Source organism: Coptis chinensis, chromosome 6, assembly GCF_015680905.1.
Source record: "Coptis chinensis isolate HL-2020 chromosome 6, ASM1568090v1, whole genome shotgun sequence".
Classification (NCBI taxonomy): Eukaryota; Viridiplantae; Streptophyta; class Magnoliopsida; order Ranunculales; family Ranunculaceae; genus Coptis; species Coptis chinensis.
In genome coordinates, this window is record NC_141461.1 from 72205927 (window position 1) to 72214789 (window position 8863).

An 8863-nucleotide genomic window follows, 5' to 3' on the forward strand; every position below is an offset into this window, starting at 1 on the left:
TCTTCTAAAACAGTGGTATACAATTCCCCATATACCACGGTACAAGCCAATATGCCTATTTTTTTTTTCTCATATTTATATACCCCACTGTTTCTACAGAAAATGGTGGCTAATGTTTTCTAAAAAAATTAATACCGTGGGTAAAGCAATATACCAAAACCCCACTCCCTTAATAAATAAATAAAAGAAAAAGAAGGGAAATCGTCTCGTTTTTTCAACAGAACACTTTTCAACTAGTTACCAAAAAAACAAAGAATTCTCAACTTATATCGGTCTCCTTTTTCACCTAGCCAGGGTTTCAAGTATTGATTTTGTTCATCTCTCCTCAATTTCGGATTACAGGTATTTTGTTTTCTCTCCCTCTCTCTCGATTTATGCTATAAATTTAGTGGTTTTGCTTTAAATCGTTGGTAGATGTTAATAGGGTTTTCTAAAAATGTAATTTTCTTCTCAAATTTAAGTCAAGCCCAGTATTGTAGTGATCTTTGTATGTGATCATTTTGATGACTCATATTCTACTAGAAATGGGGATGGTGTAATGACTATTTAGTTTGATATACTTAATACTAGTAGTAGTACTAGTGGTTTTGTTAATTACTAAGAAGCTTGTTCCTGTCATGACTTGTGCTTCTAGTAATCTTGGGCTTGATTTGTCTTTGCCGAAAGTACAGTGGATCTCTCATTTGCTAGTAATGTGGTGTTGGACCTGGTTAGAGTACAACAACAGTTGGAAATAAAGCCGATGGTGAAGAAGAGTAGGAGAGGGCCGAGGCCAAGGAGTTCTCGATGATCGTGGGGTTACACATTTTAATCGAGAACCGGAAGATGGGAATCTCATATTTGGTTAGTCTATTGTTTATATTAATTGATTGGGTCTATTTTAGTTTTGTGATTAATTAGTTGCACAATTTTAATTTTCGCGTGTTTTTTTTTGTTTAGGTAAGGAAATTGTGTAAGTTGATTGGTGATGAATTGATCTTATGAATGGTGTTTTTTAATGATGAATTTTGGGATTTTGGATTTTGTTTTTTCAGTTTCAGGTGGATTTGATATTGCTCATGCTGGTGCAAGGTGAAATTTGCATACTAGCCTTCTATAGTTCTATTCAATTTTGAGTTGTTCTTGGTTGAATTTTGTTTTGACTTAATTGGGTTGGGTTATGAATTGTCTAGTGTATGATCGAGTTGCTATTAAGTTCTGAGGAGTTGAGGCTGATATTAATTTCAATCTTACTGATTATGAAGATGATATGAAACAGGTATGATGGGGTTCTTTGATATTATGACTTCCCATAAGTTTTGTAATTAGCACATTAGAATTATTTTAACTCGATTTGATCATCAATAGATGAGGAACTTGACGGAGGAAGAATTTGTCCACATTTGACGTCGCCATAACACTGGATTCGCAAGGGGGAGCTCTAAATACAAAAGTGTCACGCTTCACAAATGTGGTCATTGGGAAGCTCATCATATGGGACAGTTCCTCGGCAAGAAGTAAGAAATCTCCTACTCGACTCCATACATTTACAGAATGTCTGTATGTAGCTATTAGGCCTAAGTTCGAGACTGCTTGCTCTTCAAATTGAGTCTCTATATTCTAGTCGTGGGGTTGCTCGGTTCTTGGACACAATATATATGCATGGAAACCCTGTTATCATCGTTGAGAATACGACGCTTGCTTGCATGTATATATATGTATCTTGGGTTGTTCGATACTGAAGTAGAAGCTGCAAGGTCCTACTAACAATGAATTTCACTCTCCTTGATACTGAATTTTTTTAGCAACTCAACCTCTCAATATATTATTACTTGCAACAATCATTTTATGATCTTATACGTATATATTATTACTTGTAATGTTTTGGTTAAACAGAAATGGGTGCAAACACTTGGTTTTAGGCCAAGGCAAGCTATGATGTTGTGGAAACGGATTTATGAACACGGCATTTGGGCACATTCTAGTGATGAATTGAAGGTATTCTCGTGATTAGATTCTGAGACAGTGGCTACCCTTTTGGTTTATATGCAACTATAACATACATTTGCTAGTTGCTACTTGTGATATCTGAACAGGTTGATTTGGAGTGCTCAAATGGACACTATTCAATCACAAAAGTCTCTTTGTGTAAGTCTTAGTACTCTAGACCTTTAATGCATCCACATTATAGTTTTGTTGACAACATATTTTCTTATCCTTCATCCTTTATTTCCTTATTGAGCCAGCTTCCGGTTCGTCAAACAAGTTGAATTGAAAGGTGTTAATTGCAAGTTATTTAGTTAACAATCACTCTCAATTCATGTATTTTCAAATCAGTGGGAACTTCAACATCTGCATTTGCAATTGTGGTTCGAGGGAAGTGTGCGGCCTGGTTTCTAGTATCTGGAGGAGGCATGTGTCACAATTATAAGCTTTGCTAGACAACATAGAAATTTCGTATCCATTTTGACATTCTACCTATAAAGTATAAGCTTAAGGTATTTTCTACTGGTTGCTCATATTATTTGTCTTTGTGACTGTTTGGTCTTTAGAAATAACTAGTAAGTGGGGTTGGTCATTAGTTATTGATATTCAATTTGTTAGTTTTTTTATTGAGAACCATATAATTATCTAATCATTAGTTAGAATAGATAGTCATATTTATCAATGGTTATATATGTAATGAGCTATATAAGAAGCTTAGGCAACCTCAAGCTTTAATGGAGTGTGGACTTTGGTTTAGATCAGCATGTGTTCTTGATTTACCATTTTCATGAGAATACTTTGGTTTAGATCAGCATGTGTTCTTAAGGTGCCACTACTACAAAAAGACTCATATACCACGGTAGGTAAGATTTTGTATGTCACTGTTTTTGCAATAACAGTGGCTAATATTTGTATACCACGGTAGAAATTCATCTAATTTTTTGGATCTCAGTTTATACCACTATTTTACAAAAACCGTGGCATCATGTTTGCCATATGCCACGCCCCATTCATTTTCCTTTTTTCAGCTCTGGGTATCCCACTGTTTCACAGAAACAGTGGTTTATATTTCGGCAAATTATCAATTCCGTGGGGATTAAAAGTTATATCAAAACAGAAGCAGAAAAAAAAATAGAGGAAGAGTTCCACCAACTCCGAAATGTAGGCCCTCAAGGGATAGGATTAAACTTTCGTTTGCAATTCGATCCAAAACTTTAAGAGATCAGTGTGTGTGCTTTATCAGGTTGTGTTTTTCTCATTTCGTGCTTTACAAGATCTGCTGATTTCTTTTTCGTTTTTCTTCATTCTCATCTGGTAAGAATTTCTAGTTTATACTTCGAAATTTCTGGTGTTTAATCTATGTTTGTCATCACACTCCTACTTCTTTGAGTAAATCTTAGTAGACTTCTTGCCAATTAAGTTTGAGAGGGTTGGATACGTTATTTAGGTTATCTGTGTTGTTTATTTGTGATGATTCACTATAGTTTGTTGGTTGTTCTCTAAATAGCTTGTCTTACTCTTAATGTGTTTGATTGAATGATTGCGTGGGTTGGCTGGTGTTTGCTTCTCACATGGGCCAGTTAGCAATAAAAGAGGGGTTTTGTTGTTGGTGTTGTTCTTGGTGGGATAAAAAATAAGAAGGAAATGGAGTTCTTGCAAAATACTAGAATTTCATTTGTGGGTATTGTTGTATGTAGCTGTTGTTGCAATTGTTGCTGGTGCTTATTATTTCCACTTTTCCAATTCAAAGGTATATAAAACCACTATTCTTGACCTTAATGTTGTTATTTCCTTATTTTGGTTTGTTGAAATGTTGTGTATGGTAGCTAGAATTCTGAATGTGTTTTTGATTCAATTAATTAATTGCATTTGCAGCATTACCTTTCATTTGGGGAATTTTATTTTATTTTTTAAAAGAAATCGATAGACTATAGGCTATGGACAGTTTGTTTTGAAGTCTCATTGTGAAATTATGCAAACTCATTCTAAACTTTACTGCAACTTTCCAAGCATTAAACTACAAATAACTTAGTTTTCCCCACCATGCAGTTACTTTTAAGTGAGATTTTATACCAAGAAATGACCACGCACTTAACCCCCTGGAAATAATCTATTACTTTATACTAAGCCTATAGGAATTGAATTTATAGGCTCTCGAAAGACGGGATACTAAGCCTATAGGAATTGAATCTCAAGAGTACACGTAGGTATTACATAACTCTTTTCGTTGTCGGTTTTTTACTGGTTATATGTTGTGACTTGCCTTGTTATAAATCATTAAGGCCTTTCTTGTATTTAATTTTGTGGTGCAGATGGCAACTTGGATAGAGATGAAGGATACTTGAAGCAATTAGTAGTCGGTTAGGGTATACGTAATCCCCCTGGTTAGTGTTTTCTCTTAGCTATTTGAATAGGAACTTTTGGTGTATTTGTATAATGCATGTGCGGTTCGCATAATTGGAATTTATTATTGTTATCGCCACTCATGACTATGAGAACACTCTGGTACATACTTTTTTCTCTTGCAATTCCTTATTTATAAGATTGTACCATGGATCACTCTCTTTTATGATTTTTATATATAATTGGTTAAGTTAAAGAGGAGGCTGGTGGCTATACTAGTCTTCTGTGTGGGCTATTTCTATTAGTGACTTGCTAATGCCTACCACAGAGGTAGAGCATCTGATTCATGCCTGGATGGAGGATAAGGTAAAAAAAAAAAAGATTAGCTGATCACGGCAGTGTACGTGAGCCCTTGTTTGCTATGTAAGTTTTTTGCAGTCTTATTTTTTTTCAGTGGCATTTTTCTGGTCAAGTATGTTGTGATGAGCTCGGCAGCATCAATTTTTTATAGTGCTGGCCTGGTTGTGCTTTCTTTTTAAGATATATTGTTGCTAATAGAGCAGGTTTGTTTTAGCTTCCATCTGCAAATTAAACTACTTAACTGAACTTGGGGTGCTTAATATATTTTCTTAACCCATGCAGACATTGCATACAGTTGCGATAGCAAATCTTGTGAGTGCAACTTCTTGTATACAATATCTTGTTCTTGCTTCTTTGGACCACGACTTCTCTTCATATTATTTAATTCTGTCCTTTCTTTTATATTCAACAGAAGAGACTACCATATGCATCCAAGAGGTTCGTATGTTGTTTTTAAATTTATGAGAATCTGGCATACACTTAAGACTGTAAACAATCTATCTTGGAATACAAGTTTAGGAGTTCGATCCCAATCCTGGAACTCCACAAGAACTAATTAATGGAAGTTGATAAAGCTCGTGAAGTTTCAAAACCATCGGTTCCAGATGAAAAATAGTTCAGATCAATCTCCTCACGAAGCTTCAGGTACTCGACGAATATATTTATTGCTTACATTGCATGTTCATCTAGAATGAGACCAAATAGATCTAGATTAATGTTCCCCTGCTTTTTAGTGTTATGTTGGGTCCATGGCTTGCTAGTACATTTTGATGCACGAGAATTGTTTTTTTGGACAATCCTAGGTTTGTAGAAGTGGTGTTTTTGTTTCTAAAGTATTTTAAAATCTTCTATAATAGTTTGGTAAATTAATCTTTTCACATTGGCAAGTTCTTTCTGTAAAACCCCACATTTTTTAGATTAAGAATGAGTTGGGCCATTACTTCCAGTAATGGGCCTAAGGTGGATTTAGGGGTGCAATAGAATCCACGGGAAAAAGGGGGGAGGGAGTGCTGGAAAAGGAGGACACGAACTCTCTCTCTCTCTCTCTCTGTGGTAATTGGAGGGGTTTCTCTTCCTTGGTCTCCCTCTCACAATTTCGAGGGTACACTCATCCACCTCAATATAATTACATGAAAAGGTAGGAGTGGGCAGCAAGAACACAGGAGAAGAAAGCTTTGAATGAATTGGTGCATCTAATTCTTCTTATTTTAATCTTGTCATATATTGGGTTTCACTCTTTGCTGAAAGGTTTTACAAGAGTTTGTTGGTTAAAAGTATTAAAAGGTGACTAAGGTCCGTAGCTATTATCTTTGAACGTCTTTCATATCTCATTTAGAAAATTTTATAGTAAGTACTATTTGTTAAGGATGTAAACTTTTTGATAGTTATGGGACTTGGATGTATATATTTAACTTGTGTTTTCGATAATGACTTTGTACGAAGTGCTTAGATGATCTGGCATTAGTCGAGACATTCAAGTACTTTGGCGTACTAAGTCTTAGTGTTGCAGTGATCTCATTTTGCAAACCGGTTACTTAACTGCTCTGGCATTGGTCGAGACGGTTAAGTAGTTGGGTTAATCAATGAGAAGTATATTGCTTAAATTTTCAGGTTATGACAGGATTTTTATTTATGAAATGTTGAAAATACAGAGGAGATTCTGCTAAAAATTTTCCAGAAAAAGTCATGTATCTTAGGTATATAGTTGTTTGAGATTTGGGGCGTGACACTTTCCTAGCTCGATAGATCATTTTGTTGTCGTTGGGTGTGTTGTGTAGGGTATCAATTCGATGAAGGGGGAAAAGCAAGAAGACCAAAAGAAAAAAAAAGAATTGCATGCTCTCCATTCTGACGATCATCACTGCTATTTGAGTAAGGTATTATCCGGGTTCTTTATGCTTATAGTATCCGAGCTCTATGTACTTGTAGCATATTTATTTATATCATGCATTCACTTACCTTTGTCTGTTAGAAAGGTGCCAAATGCTGCATTTTTTTTGTAAGCTTGCTTGTTAAAGAGTCCACAGGGGGGTAAATTCCTTGAATGAATATATGCCACCAATTTTAATTGTTTTGATCCTTGAATGAGTACTTTTTTATTTTATTTTTTAATCACGACTATTTCTTTTGTAGGGTGACCAAATTTTGTTTAATCTTGGCTGAATGTTCTTGGGACGAGAATGCCAACATAGAGGAGGATGTTCTTGGTGAAGTTATTTCGAATACAAAACAAAATAGAATAAGTTGGCTTGGAGGTTTTTTATAATATATTTGTATTGATTATAATTTGGATTTTCGATTGGGAATGGATTGTTTTCAAATTGTGTTAGCAATTCAATGTCTTTGTGTTGGATGTATGTGTAAATTTATTTCTTTTGTTTGTGTTGCACTATGAATTGTTTATTTAAGCAATGTGTTTTTAAATCCAGTGTGGATATATATGGTGAAAATGGGCAGGTTGCAGGTTGAATGAATATGATTAGAATCAAATAATTAGGGGTTTTTATAAAATAAAAAAAAAAAAAAAAAAAAAGACTATAAACCACGGTTTGATAAGAACCGAGGTATAAGCAATTTATATAACCCACGGTTTGTAATGACTATACACCACGGTTTGATAAGAACCGAGGTATAATCAGTTTATATAACCTACGGTTTGTATCCAACCGTCGTATATATTATCACTATTTCCCACGGTTTGTAAATATAAGACCAAACTTTTCGGACTATTAACCACGGTTTGTAAATACTAATACCACTGTTTTACTTAAAACCGTGGTATATAAGAGGTACTTTTCCCTACGGTTTTGTTAGAAGTATTTGTCACGGTGGTTGTTACCACGGTATGAAAAAAGTGGCTAAAGGCTTTTTACCACTGTAAATAACAGTGGTATATGAGCTTTTCTGTAGTAGTGAGTCCATTACAGAAACAAGAATCATACTTTTATTACCAACATAAATCATTCCAAGAACTTGTTCATATTACATGATTTATTCACGGAGAAAAAAAAAAAACTCAAACACTTGATTCAAAATCAAGCAAGTCTCATAATCCAACAACAATACAATTTACATAACCCATCCAACAAATTGTTAATCAACCGATCCATCTCAAACAAACTTAATTCAGCTACCGTGTTATCTCACTTATAACCTAAAAAACAATGTGAAGAAGAATGTGTTTGTTTATTTAAGTAAACTAAAAATATAATCATATAACGACTTCTACATAGTATTAAAATACACAAACAATGTGTTAGCACACTAAGTCAATAACTACTAAACGAATGAAAGAGATACAATCAATTATAACAGAGAATCATATTGGTTAAGCCCCAAATAACGTACACCACTGTAGGATATATCTTATCTGTATATATATTTACCACAAGTACACAAATAACCCTTTAGCTAATAGGCAAAAGAAATAACATAAGAAATCATACCTAAATTCGAAATGTACACTTACTGCTAGATGTTCACACAACACCTACACATGCAAACCCCAACACTAGGTACAAGCAAAAGAATACAATACAAGACATACAAATAAACAACACACAGGAAGTTCTGAAAGTTTAAAACAACCTATTCAACTGTTAAACCATGGAGAAGATAATAAAGGAAATGTCGTAGAAGTCTTAATGACAAGTAATACACCTATTATCGAAAGATAAAAAAGTTAATATTTCAACAATCAACCCATCACCTAAATCATAATGAAAACGTGTTGCTGCAAAAACCTACCCAACGCCAGAAATATAATGGGTGTCTTAAGATTTACTAAACAAGTGTGGTCAAGGATAATGAGAGCCATGGGACTCATTACAGCAGTAGTGAACTATAACTTTAACGGTTTGGTTACTTAGGACAACAAGGAAAACTGAAACAGATTTTGAGATCATATTCGACCACCCATTGACGTCTGTGTTGAACCACAAAAAATATGGTGGTAATGACTAACACGATTCAATGTGAAAGAGTATCATACACAAAAAGAACTTACACTAGGATGACGTCCTCAACTGTTGCTGCAATTGTTCAAATTATTCTACTGTTCCACTGTCACATATTGACCTACCAAGTAAAAGTTCAAAAATTAAAAAATTTGCAACAAATCATTATCATGTCTTCTATGATTTGAACTAACTTCTAAGTTAAAATATGAATTAGTGTGAGCCTTTCAAGCTTGTGT

At 34.4% G+C, this 8863-nt stretch overlaps 1 long non-coding RNA gene across 2 annotated transcripts; it reads left to right on the forward strand.

Moving 5' to 3' along the window:
* Positions 1-4922: 4922 nt before the first annotated feature.
* On the forward strand, positions 4923-7148 carry LOC147494322 (uncharacterized). 2 transcript variants are annotated; one of them, XR_015199429.1, is made up of 4 exons: positions 4923-4980; positions 5081-5313; positions 6447-6545; positions 6802-7148. It is a non-coding gene; the product is annotated as an uncharacterized LOC147494322 (long non-coding RNA). The 2 variants fall into 2 exon arrangements; XR_015199428.1 differs by having other exon boundaries at positions 4924-5313.
* Positions 7149-8863: the final 1715 nt, after the last annotated feature.